We start from the raw sequence: 17,609 nt of genomic DNA, 5'->3' as shown, positions 1-17,609 counted from the left end.
AGACTTATTTAACAGAGATTGGGGAAGAGTTGAGACTAGTCTTTTTCATTTCAAACTCCAGTTTAATTTTCTGTTTAGAATGACATTGTCATCTCTGTGGAAATCTGGGTATTTTCTTATTCTTTAAGTGGTACAAATCCTAAATCAATACAATAAATATCTCTTCCATAAGCTGGCTCAGGAGGTGAGAACTACAATAGTCTATCATTTTGTAAGTCTTTTCCTAATGCACACAAGAGACATAGCAGCTATTATTGATCGCTTAACAAATGCTTCACATGTTAATTCACAAATTCGTCCATTTAAGAATCCAATGAATTGGTATGCCTTTAATTTTTCATCTACTATTGAGGTACTTCACGTACATAAAGGAGAGGAGTTAGGGATGGCCAATTTGAAAGTGTTGAGGAATGTGGCTAACGTCTGATTCATATTTATTAGCTAAAATTGAGCTCTAGAATATTCCAGTTATATAGGAAAGCCAATCAGTAAACAGTTTTGAGTTTTCCAAAATAAGCTGGAAATTTAAGGTTTTTTACATAAAATTCTAAAAACGGTGGCTCACTACTTAAAGATATTTTAAGATGCTATAAGGTGTTTTACCTAAACAAAAACATGTACATGCACACATGCCACTGTGGCCTAAGTTTACAGCTAAAACTGTAGAATGAGAGTCTAAACAAAATGCTTGCCTGATTAAGATTACTTTTCTTTTTGTTTCGTTTGTCTATGTCTTTAGGAGTGTAAGGGGAAGCACAGAAATGGAGGAACAAAGGGTAATAAACATATTCAACAATGGAGCTCACTAGACACTGTTGAAAATGAACAATACGACTTGTGGGATGGGAAGGAAGAACTACAGGGGAAGGAAAGGGTAGCATCATCCAAAAGGAATCAATATTTTCAACACTTGGGAAGTGAGAGCCCTAACCTATGCACAAGGCCATAGATTCATTCCTGAGCAGTACTAAAAATAATTTTTTGAAAGAGAAATGCACAAACTAGAAACCTTATCAATACATACTCTTGCTTCTATCACAAAGAGAAAGTGTACGTACTTATAAACTATTGATGCCTTTTATGCTATGCAGAGATCAATTTCTAAGAGTAGGTAAGAAAGGAGGAATAATTAGCTATTAGAAGAACCTGATGAAAGTTTTTATTTGTTTGTTTGTTTTTGGTGGGGTTTTTTTTGGTCTCACTAACATTAAGATAGTTAGTGGATTCTGGCAGTTTAAATGTCGATTAGGTGGTGAAGTTATTGCTTCTCCTTTAAGCTGCACATTCAAAGGTGGATATGCTCCCCCCAGTTTACTCCAAAGCTGAGTGCAAAGTCTGCGAAGGCTAATTTGTGTACTTTCAGAAGTAAAAGTAAGATTTTCTTTATTTTCCAAGTGACACAATTGAGGCTCAGAGAGGTTAAGTTGCTTACTCAAGGCCATACAAGTAGGAAATAAGAAGAAATATTTGAATGTCCTATTATAAAGCCCATGTTTTAAACTCTGGGAAGATACTGGAAGCATTGTGCTTCACCAGAAACAGAGAGGAATTTCAATCGCAGTAGAGAGAGAGAAGCAAGCAAGTTAAATTTTAGAATGAGAGAAAGAGGGAGGAAAAAGAAAAGGATGAAAAGAGAAAGAGCGAATGGGAGGATAGAAAAGGGGAAAGGAAAGGAGAGAAGTGAGGCCTGAAGCAGGAAGGGAGGAGGCTACAAAGAAAGGAAAAGAAGTATTTAACAAGAGTAATTTTATAAAATCAGAGGAGGGATATCAAGGCAGTAGATACAAGACAATAGTTTGTAACACTTCAAAGCTAGAGTGCTATGAAGAACTTTCTATCCATTCTTTGTCCTATCTATACCACACCAAAACTGGCACCAAACACCCAATAAAGCACACAGAAGCATCTACAATATCATCTGATACAACCAAGAGTCCTAGAGTATCAACAGTTTGCTCCAAATTTGGCTTCTGGGCCATAGGATTAGAGAAACAAATTAAGAATTGCACCCCTTAGCGTTTCTTGGCTTGGTTTTTGCCTTTATGCACAGGACTCTTCATTCTTGTCTTATTTCACTATTTTCTTCAGCTTTTAGGAAGAGTATTTTTCTACCAAGCCTCATAACTATAGGGAGTTTCAATCACAAACCTCCCATAAATCCTAACTCTAATTAGCTCTATCATTTGGTGAGTCCTTTCCAAATGCTTCGAACCAGGCCAACTGCTCTCAATACATTTTCTAGTTTACTCCTCACAAGAATCCCATGATGGAGGTGTTATGATCCCTATCTAACAAATTAGAAAACTGAGACACAAAATTTACCAAAAGCAACACAATGAGAACGAGGAAGACTCTAAATTCGATCTACATGTGTCTGACTTTAATACCCATGTTAACCACTATTCACAAAACTTCACAACATCACTATTTCAGGGCCTCCAAATAAAAAGCCAGAGACTGCTGAAATGAACAGCAGTCCGTCCTTTGGACTCTGAATATAAACAATAATGGAAATGCATCCCATCTCTCTGATAATAAAATTTCCCCTCTTTTTACTGAGACTATAATAAAATTCAACTGTTAAGTTTTTTCCACAAAATCATGTCAATTAATTTTGAAGACTTACTTTTTTAACAGCAAATCAGAATGTAAAGCATGTTTTAAAAGTGGTGCCAGGCACCAGTGGTTGACATCTGTAAATCAAGCCAGACTGAGCAAGAAAGTCCATGAAACTTCTCTCCAATAAACTACTCACAAAAAGCCAGCATGGAGTTCTGATTCAAGTGGTAGAGCACTAGCAAAAGAAGCTCAGAGACTGCACCTAGGCCCTATGTTCAAGCCACCAAGATTGGCACCAAAAAAAAGAGAGAGAGAAGTATGATTGTTCTGAAAATTCTGCTAAACAGATGACTTAACCCCACTGACATATGATGAGTATTCCAACATTTATACAAAGTAAGGATCATCACTTGAGGGCAGTGTCTAAGCATGCTCTATTAATAGGATTTGTTGTACTCCCAGCACAAAAATTCATGAGTACAGTTGAGGTGTTCTCATTCATTCATACTGCAGGGGTTTCTGGTGCTTTGTTTATGTTTGGGGGTAATTTGGTTAGTTTACTTCCTTCACAGCTCCTTTTCACTTGATATTTGTTTATCAGTCACAAATAGAGTCACAATAATCCATTTTGATAAGCTAAATAAACCCTGCATTTGTCAATGATGCAGGCCGTATGTAAATGAGTTGTATATTCTTGCAGGAGAGACAAGCACAATTTCCATCCAGTCATCCCTGCCTAATGTGGCTGTCAGGTGTGTCATGAGCAACAGATGCTTGTTTGACAAAGGACCTTTTTATTCTGGCTAATTAAGCAGCTGGACACACCCGCCTGCTAAAGGTTCTGCTTTGTACAGCCAGCTCTGGTTGAATCATGCAAATCCACAGCTAAATAGGCCACATTTTGAAAGAAGGCTAATTAACCCCTAGGAGAAGGAAAAGAGTATTTCAAAATCCCAGCTGCTAAATGCAACAAGATTAGCATTCCTTCAACCTGATGGGCAAACCTAGGCAAATCAAATGTGTTTTGAACAAACATGTATTATTGCAAGTTTTAAGGCATTTAAATGTTCTTTGTGAGACTTTCTGAGGATTATTTAATAAAATCAAATTCACAGCTGGATTCCTTTTTAGCACACACTATACATGCCAGATTAAAAAGTTTAATAGTCTGACCTAATCAATGGCTATATGACTGGCCTAGCTTAAAAACATGTAGTGTCCACCTAATTTTCATTGTGATATTCCTTCTTGCAATAACAGACTATCCCAAACTGCAAACTTTGATTCCACTTCACTTACTGTGTTGTTTTAAACACTAAAGAATGCAAAAAGTTCTCTGAATAGAAAAAAAAGACAATGTTTCAAGTGAAACAGAGAATTTTTTTTTCTTTTTTCCTTAGCACAGAAAGACCACAACAGGATCTAATACATATTTAAAGCAAATTAACCAGACTTATTATAATATTCTCTTTTAAAAATACAGAAAAATAACCCATATCTCAAATGTGGCCTGACTCAGAAACCTAACAGCATAAGATTACTAAAATGTCATTTCATAACTGAAAATTATTGGATTAACTGGATGTAAGAATCTCATGAGCCAGGTGCTGGTGACTCACACCTATAATTCTAGCTACTCAGGAGGCTGAGATCTGAGAGCTGCCATTTGAAGCCAGGCTGGGCAGGAAACTCTGGTATCTAATAAACTACTCAAAACAGCCGGAAGTGGGGCAGTGGCTCAAGTGGCAGTGTGCTCACCTTGAGCAAAAAGAATTCAGGGACAGTGCCCAGAGTTCAAGCCCCAAGACCAGCAAAAAAAAAAAAAAAAAAAAAAGATTCTCATGGACTTTCCTGCTCCTGCTCCAGTTGGCTTAAACTGTGTTCCTCAGATCTGTTTCTGAGTAACTCGAATTAAAGACTTGAACCATCAGCACCTAGCTATTCCAACTTTTTATAAAAGTCAAAGTATCTTTCAAAGACAATGGAAAATAATGGAGCAATATGAAATTACATATGTACAGATGTTACATATAACTACATGACAAATTTAAGTTTTTCAAACCTCTAACAAGCTTATCATTTTATCTACACATACAAAAAAGTATGAGTTGGCTTCTCTCCTGTCCCAAGTTAACAAAAAAACAAAACAGGATAAGCTACAAACTGTAATTAAATACCAACCCCTCTCTATTTAAAATGTAGCTCTGTGTGAGTTTACTCACTGTAAAACGAAGGGTTTTATCAAACCAGTAAATCAAGAAAATGAGGAATAAGAAAAAGAAAACTCATGGTTTTTTATAATATAAAAGCTCTTCCTCTTTATTTAAGTTTGGTATTGCAAAGCTCCTGAGTGTGTACAATAAACCTTTTGTACTAAATTCATCTGTAGACAGATGATGGAATGATAATAGTGTAGACTGTTTTTCAGTCACCTTTCTATGATAACTGATGACAGTGATTAATGCTGGAGATGATTAATCAGCACACTGTAACATATACAGGTTGCCTGGGTAACTTTTATCACTTTTCAAACAAAGGTTTTTCTCTTACCTAATTCTTCACATGACTCAGAATAGATTGTGAAAAAAACTATTTCTTGAAGAAAAGAAAAATCAAATCAAATCACAGCTAACAGTTTTTGTCTTAAACGACTAATTACTTATAAACTGTAATAAAACCATTACCACTGAAGACAAACTGCTAAAATTGATGCAAAAATTATTTTGCTATTTATTTCTCTCCCGATATTGAGAGAAACTTGTCAACAGGCACAGGTGCCATTCCAGTTTATCTTCCCACTCACATCCATGCATTAGTAGGCAAATCAATTTTACCTAGATGATACAGGCTAAAAACAATCTATGCCCAAACAACAAACAAAGACTCTCAACAAAATGTATGAGCCTTTTCTGTTTCTCCGTCAACTCAGTATTAAATGTAACAAGTCTATCAAATAGAGCATTTGGATAATAATAACGGCATTAAAAGAAAATGAACACTGAGCATGTTTCATAAATTTATTATCACTATTATAACTACTGTAGGGTGACTGATATGTGATAGATGCTTTGCATACATTTTATCCTAATTTTATCCAGGAAGTACATATTCCCTTTTTTTTTTTATAGGAAGGAGAGTAAGGTTTAGAGACTAGTTTTCCTAGGGTCAAAAAGCTAACAGATAGTGGTATTTTAGCAGGAATATGGAGACTTATGAAGATGAACAAGAATGAATATAGTCTATGAAATTTGTTTGCACTTATGAAAACAGAACAATGAATCCTGCTGAAATTGTTTTGGGAGATGGGATAAAGGAAAATGATAAAGGGGATGCAGCTGATTGGGATATATTATTCACATGTGTGGAAATGTCACAACGAAACTCCTCTTGTACAAATGCTACATACAAATAAATATGGTTTTTTTTTAAAAAGCTAACAGATAAAGCCACAATGCAAGCCCAGCTCTGTCTCACTGTAATAATGACAGCCCGCCACCAATCTAGTTAGGCATACAGGGTAAGGAGACAAGAGGCTATGTGAGCAAGGTTAACTTTAAAGAAACAAAGCTGACCATGAAGACTTCGAGCACTGAACAATTTCTAAATGTGAATACCCACAAATATCACACAAATGTCATATACATATCATGCCTAGGGAAGTCATCAATGCTGTTATTTTTGTGATAGGAGAATGACACATGAAAAGAGGGACCTTCATAAACCTGTGTTTTATACAGAAAAAAAAACAACAGAAAACAAAGCCTGATTGAATTTGTGAAATAGAAAAACATAAATGCTAACTTACATATTACTTACAGCCATGTTAAGAAAGTTAATAAATTGCTATCTTCAATATCTTATAATAGAACACTATACAGGTCTATATCAGCCAACGTAGTTAACAATATCATAGCATAAAAAAACAATTTGTTCAACAGCAGGTAGTCTATCATGGAATTTCATTTACATATATGCAACTATATCTTCAGAGAAAATTTCTTAAGGCATATATTACAAGCTACTGGGCTAGGCTAAAGGAGGGTTCAATAACCTGAGCAGAACTTCTAGAAAACTTTTCCAAATAAAGGATCATAAACTTTCAACCTTAATCTGGAATTCTGGTCAAAGGGACCCACTCATCCTGGAACCATTGCAGAATGACAGTCATCAACTCTGCAACTTAGACTAGCTATTATAGTCCCCAAAATACCTATGAAGATAATTCTAATCAACTCAGTTGCTGGGCAAGGGCTATGCCCTTGTGTCAAGAACGGGTTCCTTTAAGAAAAAATTCTTTGGTGTTTCTAATATTATTATTATTTTATTTATTTATTTGTTTGTTTATTTATTTTTGGGTCCGGTCGTGGTGCCTGAACTCTGGGCCTGGACGCTGTCCCTCAGCTCTTCAGCTCAAGGCTAGCGCTCTACCACTTGAGCCACAGCGCCACTTCTGGCTTTTTTCTTTTTTGCTTATGTGGTGCTGAGGAATCAAACCCAGGGCCTCACGCATGCAAGGCAAGTGCTCTATCACTGAACCACCTTCCCAGCCCTAATATTATTATTTTTAAAACGTGTCTGGAAGCTAGGTATGGTAGGACATGCTTGCAGTTCCAGCACTCAAGATGGTGAGAAAGAAGACACAGATTTGGAGATGCTCTCTAAAAACACACACACACACACACACACACACACACACACACACACACACACACACACACACACACACACACACACACACACACACACACACACACAGTCTCCAGAGATCCATTCATTACTAGCTGCATGGTCTTTGCCACTTTGTGCTCACAGAGAAAGACTATGGTAATACACATTCTCAAATGTCAAACATAATCCATCTCCTTTTTTGTATGATATAGCCCACCAGTCAATCCAGAGAGGAACATCAATTCTTGTTTAACAAACAAGAACTGACTATGCCAAAGATCTAAAGTTCGAAAGAGGACATAGGTAAGTCATCTAGGTATTTAGTTCCAACTATTTAGTTCTGCTATAGTGTGCTATAAAGAGAGGGATAAATTGAATGAGGAAGATTCCTTATTAAAGTCATCAATCTTTTCAACAGATCACTATGTTCTTCCATAACTGTCATTATTTACTAGTTCCATTAATACCTACACTTCATTAACTTGTTTCTTCTCTGGTTCTTTTCTTATAGACTGGCCTGAGCACCAGCTGGGCTTCTTCCCACAATCTCTAAACACAGTGAACTCACTATATTTTATCTACATACAAAATGGTAACCATTCTACTTCTATTTGGGGTTCAAAAACAAGAATATGCTTGCCAATTAGGACATCCCAGTGATCAGAATGGATTAGAGAGAAGGCAGAGATGAGCTTAAAAGGCAGCAAGACTCAAAAAAAAAAAAAAAACAATTAAAAAGAATTAAACTGGAAGTATTGCCTCAAAGCAGAAAGATTTCATGTGGGTATTAGAGTGAAAGAATAAAAATTCTTAATTTCTTTCACACTAGAAAAGACTGCAATGATAACTTTACTCTTAAATTCTCTTGCCCACACAAGATTTTTTTAATTCCATTTCTTTTTCACTTTATAAAAGTGAAGAATGAAATCTTTTATGGCTTCTAACTAGTCTAATGACAGGCTCAACAGGAAAAATGATACAATATAATAACATCTCTAATAATGGAAACATATTTTAAATGTATAATATCTTAAAGAATTGAATTTTTAAGGACATTTTGGGCAAATATTCTGAATACAAAGTGTGGATGGACTTCAAAAACATCCACATATTTACATATTCATAAACTGTGGAAACATTTCCCATAAACCATATGGCTATTAATCAAATAAAACATGTACACTACCTTTCATTATAGAAATGCATATTAATAGATCAAGGAACCTAGCCAACTTTAGAAATATACATGCTTAACAGAAAACTGATTTCTCTGTAAAACGAGTAAAATTTAAAATAATTGCTATTATTTAACATTTTCTTTCTGTTTGTTTGATGAAAACTGGTGTTGTACTTTTATAACTCAGTCTTAAAGAATTTTCTTTCCTCCAGTAACAATAATCCTTTAAAAACTCTTTATTAAGTAGTTCTATCTTGTAAAATGGGTTGTCATAAGCTACATCATAAATATTTAATAAATACTCTAATTGGAATTATTTCAATTTTAAATAAATTAAATTTTTATGATTAAAAGCAATTGTTATAACATTTTAGGGAGGTATAAAATTTCATAAAATAATTTTAATTTCCTCTCTCTCTCCTCCTCTTACTACACTTTGAAGGTCTCCTGTGGTGAATAAAACAGGAAAGAATTCACTCTTTATTCCTGTTAATATGTTACTAGTAATCGTAACCCAATCACTGTATCACCAAATTTGTTCAAAATTTCTCTAAAATCATCTTCTCCATTTTTGCAAATTATATTCATATCTGGCTACCTAGGGATCTAATTTCTACCATATCAAGTGAAGAAATCTTGACTTCTCCAAAGACAACAATGAATAATCTCTTAGTGTATAAATTTTGTAATTTTTCCTTAGCTTTCAGACATACTGCAACATGGCATTACACATGAAATTAGAGAAAATGTCTTATCTCTTAAAAAAGCTTCTTGATGCCTTCCAAGATATTCTGTTTTTCTGATTTTGTTCCTACCTGTCTGTTTCCATCACAAGTTTACTTTCTTCCATTTTAAATTCTCTCTCTCCCCTCTCTCTCTCTCTCTCTCTCTCTCTCTGTCTTCAGCCCCCTCACTAAGTTTGGGGCCCATACACATTATATAGATATGAATAATTCCCAAATAATTCTGAATCTTTAAGTCAACACCCTTCCTTCTTTTCAACTGTAGCTTTGAATTATTAACTACTTGTTGAATCTTTTTGAATAGCCACTCATCATTCCCAGTTTTCATCATGCCTATTAAACCTTCTGTCAGTAGCTGCTCTAACATAACATGGAAGATACCATCTTTGCTGCCAAAGTGTCTACTGTAGCCTGAAACAAGGGAGATTAATCTTGGGATATAGTTACTTCGGCTAGTTTTGTTTTGTTTTCTCAAAGACTGAAAATTTAAGAGCCAGACCTCTCTCTCTGTCTCTCTATCTGTCTCTCCTCTCTCTCTCTCTCTCACTTCTCTCTCCTCTCTCCCTTTCCCTCCCTCTCTGTCTCTGTCTCTTTCTCTCTCTCCCCCTTCCTCTCCTCTCTTTCTCCCCCCCTTTCTCTGTCTCTCTGTCTCTCTTTCTCCTTCCCCCTTATTTAATCAATTAGTAAGTCTAAAGATTCTGTTTCCTAATTACCTCTAAAAAACATATTCACTTGCTTCTGGGTAGATCCCTAGAGTTCAGGCCACTTTCTACAATAGGTCCCCGGTGCCCTCCAGATAAACTGCAGACCCTTAACAAGACTCATGAGCCTCTTTCTGATAGTTTCTACCTACATCTTCCTAAAAGTAAATACAATCCAGCTAGATGTAGCTAACCTCAGTTGTCCAGCCTTTGGGCACAGTTCCTTTTGCTTCAACCTTGACAACTTGACAACCACTACTCTCCTTTCTTGCTTTAACAAGTTTGGGTCTTGTGTGCTCCTAATGTTCTTAGCACCCTATGTGTAGCAATTAACATATTGTAGTACATTGTTTGTCTTGCCAACAAGAGCATAAACTCGGTTCACACATGCACTATGCTTTTTTTTTTTTTTACCTGCAGTAGCTTTACACTAATACACAGTTAAATCTCCAAATAGGATGAATTTAATATCTTGATGAATCCATACTATTACAATACACTTTATCTGAGACATTCCGTAATTTCAAGTTTTGTAAAAAACTGACTACTATAGCCATTTCCAATCAGGGCATTGATTAAGAATGTTTCTTAATTTTAAATGTCTTCACTTTCTATTTCTATTACATCAGAATTTCATTAGTCCCATATTCTAAGAATCTTAAAGCTCATATGATTTTTGCATAGTTTTAAACAGATTATTATAAATAAACTCAAAGAGCAAATCACATCTACTGCTTCAAATCTTCTGACACATCATTTACGGTGTTTTAATAAGTACACATGATTCACTGAATTGTAGATTTCAGAACCAATGCTGTAATCATGTCATCTTAGAATAGGCAGCCTGTTATGCTTCCTTTGTTAGACAGAAACACTGAGAGATTTTTAATGTTCATAGATGAAATGTTAAGAATAAGTAGCCTAATAGTAATTGTTCTGACTTCATCATTAATTAACCACTTGAAATTTATTTTAGCTTGGCAACATTTAACTGACATTCTGTAATTTTCTCTTAATAGTCATTGAAACTTCACCCAAAAAAAGGGTATTCCAAGAAGACTCCAGTTACTAATTAGTTAACACATTCATATATAGAACTTATATAAATTTCATGTCTAGATATGCTATAAGGTAAACGCTATTATGGATGAGAAAATCAAAACACATAACTTAAACAACCCAATAATACCAAAACCACATATGTAATTAGGAAAGGATAGAGATATACTTGGAGAAATTGAGACTTGAGAAAGAAAAGAAACAAAGAGAGCTCACAGTTGAGCTCGGGTATGGATCCACACTTAGTTCCAGTTTTAAATGAATAGGAATGACTGCATACAGCTACCTAGATGCCAAAAGAAGGGACTTTCAAGCAACTGATGTGCCAAAATATTTGTATCAGTATTCTTCTGCACAAGCACCAGGAATTGTTGCTCCCTCATCATTACATACAGTCACAAATCCCACTTAGCAACTATCAGAAAAAATGTCAGTCTACTACTGAGTAGCATTGCAAGCAATGACTGAGATGCAAAGAAAACTGGAGGCCAGAAAACGGTGTTTAGGGCACCTGAGCCCGATGGCACTGTCACAGTATCATCCTCTGTCACCTCTATCCTTGCTTGAGCTCAAGCCACTGCTGGATGCGTGCTCGGAAATCTTCATATACCATGATCTATTCATCATTTCCTTCAGTCAGTGCTCATATAGGATTAACTACAGGGTCATATGACCAGATAAGATGATGCTAAGCGAAATGAACCCCAGATAGGGACACAAGTGGTTTTATCTTTCTTGCTTTGTTTTTAATGCATTTATAATGCTCTATGTGATTTTTTTTTGTTTCTTTTGTATGTTCTTCCCCCATAGTATATAACCCCTGTTTTCACTGTATTTGATTCCAGTGCCCTGCATTTTGTATCTACATTTTTCTAATTTGAGGAAGGGAAGGGAAATAACAAAATGCCGAAATAAGAATACAGGTTGACCTTTTTAATAATGAGATATACAAAACACTATGCTGAAAACAAACTTTATGACTTCGGCGTGGCGAGGAGGGGGGCAGAGAAGGGTTAGGGAGGGAAGGGTGGGGAGGGAAGGGATGGTAGGGGAGAAACAAAGGAGGAGGTAACAATGCTCCATAGGAAATGGAGGTGGGGAGGGAAAGGATGGTAGGGGAGAAACAAAGGAGGTAACAATGCTCCAGAGGAAATGTACTCATTACCTTACTCGTGTAACTGGAACCCCTCTGTACAGTACTTTTACAATAAAACAAACAAACAAACAAACCCCACTACAGCCACAACAAGGAAATGAAAGGTCCCCAACCCCCAGGGCCATGGACAATGGCAGCAGAAGTTACCATAGCAGATGAAAGATCAGGTCCTAGGAGGCAGGAGGTGGCTGGAAGGGACAGCACAATGAAATCGTGGGAACTTTTTTTCAAGTGGGGCTATCCTAGGAGGAGGAACCCAGAAAGATTTGGGACAGAAGCTTTACAATAAAAAATATATACAAAAAAAGTTAAGGAACTAAAATGTCATTATACAGTGTAATGCTAACACTGTAATTTATATCAGTAATAAGCAATTTAACAATTAAATAAGTGATAAGTTAAAAAAAAAAAAGATTACAGGGATAAGACTCAGGCAGAATAAAAAGTAACCTTTCCATTCTCAACATGATTTTCACTGTACATTTTCAGTATCTAAAACATCTGCACTGTGGTGGCCATTACACACACACACACACACACACACACACACACACACACACACACACACACACACACACACACACACACACACACACACACACACACACACACACACACACACACAATGTAGAAAAACTTTGAAGTGGTTCTAACTCACTACAGGACTGTAGCTAAGGAACCAACAATAATACTCTTCCATTATAACCTCATGCTCTCCAATCCGTGGCAGAGAGTGTAACAACAGGTTGGAAAAAAATTAAGCCTACTTTGCCAAAACGTCACCTTGTTTGCCAAGTGGCCAACTTAACAAGCTTACCAGTTCATTAAAAACCTACTTATTTTAACCATTTATAATGTTGACATTATAAATTGAGTCAATTTATTGAATCAATTTTAAAGAGTTTTTTAGGAGTTCTTTGATACTTCAAGTGATAGGTTCAAGATTATATTGACCTGAAGTTTTGTGGTGTACTTACATTGTATTTTGGAATTTTGTCATTCTTTGCTACAATAACTTATAGGATGAGAATTTGTTTAATAATTTTTAGTGGTACTGAGATTTTGTTTATTTTAAACCAAAAGGCCAATAATGTCTTGAATAGCACAAAATTTATCGATTAATGTATAAAAGGGTTATTTGTTTCAAGTTAAATGTGTTGTATGTCTTTAATTCACACATTTGTTAAAACAGTTCAGCTGAATGACTTTGTTAATTTTAAGAATCTGAAAAGCTTTTGATCAATATACTTAGGTATTAAAAATCATTCTATTATATGATAATTGGCTTGAGGCTGCTATGCATACAAAAATTAAAAACAAATTAAAATTTACATAAATTCATCTTCTCACCAAAAAATGTTTTTGCACTTATTCCATAGAGGAAGATTTGTAAAAAGCATATGTAGTCAATACAAACACATTTCAGACAGTTGATATATTAGGAAATTAACCATTAGGCAAACTGATTCACCAGAATATTTGGTAAACTGAACCAAATGGGCTATTGGTTTTCATGTTTCAGCAAACTTATTATGGGAAAAGCATTCCTTTGGTGAACTGACCACTCAGTAAATTTTCTTTTGGTATTGAAGGGCAATTGGTCTTCAGATAACAAGTTTGCTTCTCAGTATCACATCACATTAAAGGTTAAAAGGATATACGTACATCAGGCTACCACTTCTTGTCTAAGATGAGTAATCCAAAAAGAAAGACCTCCTGCTTAGCATCAGGGTCGGCAATTATAACTCAGGACCTCAAATTCCTAATCAAAAGCTCTTGCTAACAGACGTTAAATTATAAAAGAAAAAGAAGAGAGAGAAAAAAAGAAGGCACTCAAAAAGAAGCAGGAAGGCCTGCCAGAAGCTCAAAGTGCTTATAACACAATGAAAGAAATACTCAGATAACATGGAGAATGGAATCCTAAAATAAGAGGGTCTCTGAGACGTTTCCAAGTCCCTTTCTCACATAAATGAATAAGGCACTGTTTCATAGCGTTTTACAAGGTTTCAAGTGAGGCAAACTGTGTAAGTGTGTGTAGTGGGATCAACTAAAATGGCCCACTGCATTTTATATTCTGCAGGGGTTCTGAAACATCTTGCAAAGATTTGTTTCCCTGAAATAAGTACTTGAGAGTGTCATTGTGCCCCAGGCTTATATTCCATTATTAGATGGAGCATTTGGGGGTTTCAGGATCAGATTTTATTACTACATCATCTCTGAATGTAACCAAAAATACAGAAACTCTCTGTGTTTTCACTAAATAAAATACTAATTTCCACTTTCCCAGGAAAAGGAAATAAAACAAAATCCAACACAACAGCAACCAAAATAAACAGTGAGCTTTCGCTTGTGGCACAGTGCAGTTTTAGTGGGTGAAACAGAAACCTTTTAAATGTAATGGCTTGTCTAACAGCTTTTATAAGGTGCACTTTTCACTGTCAAACAGCACGAAATGTTCATGAGGTAATCAGTTTTAGATGGGAAGTTTACAGGCTTAACACAACTTGCCCAGCTAACCCACGGTTTAAAAAAAATGTTTTGAACTCACTTCTTTACATATTATGTTCATATTTAGAAATATTTTAAAAGGTAACTTTGGAACAACTAACTGTCATACATAATTTACTTAATCATCTGATGCATCTGTTGGATTTTATTAGGTGAAAAGTTGTCCTACCTAATTTACATAAATAGTACTTCTGACGTACTAAAAGATACGAAAGCAACTTGGAAGCAAATACTTCTGCCCAATAAAACCAACTCAAGGGCTGTGATTTCTATATAGCTTTTATTTTGAAGATAATATCAATTATTTTCTTGTTTTACCATAACAATAAGCTAGTATTTACAGAATCTATTCAGAGTCGCATGGGAATTTAGGCTGATCATACTTTTCCTGGCTCCATGAGTTACTTCTCTCATACTCGATTACATGGATGATGTTTTCTAAATACAAATGAAATGTTATTTACATATGAAAAAAATCTATTCCCTTTCCCCATAAAAACTATTCAACATTGAATAATGAATTCATTTATAAGACAGCATTAGATTTTTTCAAAGGTGTACTAATAAATCAGTCATACTTCTTCACTATATCCTTTTCTCTGCTACCCTACCAAAAAAACAAAAACAAAAACAATAACAAAAAGCCCACAAAGCAGGACTGCCCATAAGTAAGTCGTATCTATACAATAGCTCTTCCAAATTGCTTTATGTATTTAAGGTAAAGCAGCAATGGACATTAATTCTATCACTTTCTTCTTAGAGATGTTTTTTGTACAACCTGACAAATGATTTTGCCATTACTTATAAGATCTGCTGACAAATTCTGCTGAAAAATTCTCTTTTCTTCCAAACTGATTGTTACCACATGTGACAAAATCTGTGTAGTGGGATGGGAATGTGGCTTAGTGGTAGAGTTCTTACCTAGCATGCATCAAGCCCTGGGTCTGATTCCTCACAACCACAGGAACAAAAAAAGCTGGAAGTGGTGCTGTGGCTCAAGTGGTAGAGTGCTAGCCTTGATTGAGCAAAAGAAGTTCAGGAACAAGCTGGGTGCCAGTGGCTCACGCCTGTAATCCTAGCTACTCAGGAGGCTGAGATCTGAGGATCAAGGTTCAAAGCTAGCCCAGGCAGGAAAGTCCATGAGACTCTCATCTCCAATAAACCACTCAGAAAACTGGAAGTAGTGCTGTGGCTCAAGAGGTAGAATGCTTGCCTTGAACTGAAGAGCTCAGGGACAGCACCCAGGCCCAGAGTTCAAGCCCTGGGACTGGCCCCAAAAAAACAAAAAATGTGTAGTATCATTTAAAGTGAATTGCATAAAAAAATATACATCAATGAATATAGAAAATAATAGAATTTAAGGATTCTAATGTGTTTTATAACAGTGATCTAAAATTTACATTTCTTAAGTTAGTTTTCAAAGTATAAGCTTTAAATACATAACGCTTTCCTTAATTCAATGAGAAATAAAGCAAAACAAACAAACAGAAAACCCTTTATGTGGAAAGTACACAGAAATTTCCACAGGATGCATTATTTTATAACAACATCTAAATTTTAAAGTTTCGATCTTTTATAATACAAAACCTGACTAAATAGAAACTACATCTACTCAAGAAAATACTACTGAAATGTTTGTTTAAAACATATTATACCACATATCAAGTAGAATTCTTTAAATATATACTCAATTTTACCTAACAAAATATATTCTGCAATTCATAATTAATTCATAATTGAGATGAGTTGTATTTCTTCTCAGGAATATATAAAATTATGTTTATATTGATGTTTAATAATTTAGAAATGTCTTTGTTATGATTTGCAATTTATCTAAGTTGCTTAAATGTGACTTTTTATGTGCTTCAATTTAACTTAATAACAAAAAAGAGTCTCCAGAGCTGGGTGCCCGTGGCTCATGCCTGTAATCCTAGCTACTCTGGAGGTTCAAATCTGAGGATCACGGTTCAAAGCAAGCCTGGGCAGGAAAGTCTGTGAGACTCATCTCCAATTAGCCACCAGAAAACCAGAAGTGGCACTGTGGCTCAAGTGGTAAAGTGTTCACCTTGAGTTCAGGGCCAGTGCCCAGGCCAAGAGTTCAAGCCCCACGATCAAAAAAAAAAAAAAAGAAAGAAAAGAAGAAGAATCTCTGTAGAGGAAAAATATCTAAAACTTGCAGATTCTAGATACAACTTCTTTGAAAAATCCTTCCCTATTTCTCTTTCTTCTTACTTTGAAACCTAGGAACAAACACTTTCTGAATGTAGGATTTAACCTAACAGCTCACTGCTAGAACACTTTCTCAGAGTCAAGACAATTAGAACAAATGTAAGCTGAGTTCTTGTAGTAGCAGTTCTTCAAATGAAAAACCTTTAATGCATTTTTACATGATCCTGTGGTATGGCTCGATGGATACTAAGTAATAAATAATTTTTTAGGAAGTGTATACTCCATCTACATTACTTGAAAAATGGTAAAGCTGTCACTAGTGCTTGGAAGCCTCTAGCGAGAACCAGATCGCCTTCCACCACATTCACGTCCTTTGTTACATACAGTAAAAATAAAAAACAGAAAAAAGAGGATTGGAAGAATGATTCAAATAATAGCATGCATGCATAACAAGCACAGGGCTGTGAGTTCAATCCTCTGTACTGCCAATTAATTTAAAAAGTTAAAGGTACGATTTATCGAGCTCCTACCACATACATGCCACTGAAATACACTGTTTATATCTTACAATCACATAAAGATGTGTTGTTGTCTACTTTAACTGCAATGAACACTGAGCTCCAGAAAGACCCACAGTTCTCCGTCAGTTCTCCATAAGCTCTTGCAGCTAGTGAAGGACAATGCAGGGACACACCTGGCACTAGATCTAACTGTTAAATCTATGTTCTTGTCATTGTCCAGCTTACTATTATTTTTAAAATATTTTTATGTCTTTTGTATTTCATAGTGAAAATAAATTGGCTAGCATAGTTGAAATTTTCAACATAATGGAACATAATGAAAATCATAAGATTATAGTGATGCTATTA

General features: G+C 35.4%; 1 protein-coding gene across 1 annotated transcript in view; it reads right to left on the bottom strand.

The window, feature by feature from the left end:
- Rfx3 (regulatory factor X3) overlaps positions 1 to 17,609 on the bottom strand; it is a 227,444-nt gene that overhangs the window by 114,505 nt on the left and 95,330 nt on the right. The window lies entirely within an intron of this gene.

The sequence above is a fragment of the Dipodomys spectabilis genome, unplaced genomic scaffold, assembly GCF_019054845.1.
Source record: "Dipodomys spectabilis isolate Male_0828 unplaced genomic scaffold, ASM1905484v1 ptg000241l, whole genome shotgun sequence".
Lineage (NCBI taxonomy): Eukaryota > Metazoa > Chordata > Mammalia > Rodentia > Heteromyidae > Dipodomys > Dipodomys spectabilis.
The sequence above is the reverse complement of the archived record's forward strand: the minus strand, read 5'-3'. Positions and strand labels throughout refer to the sequence as shown.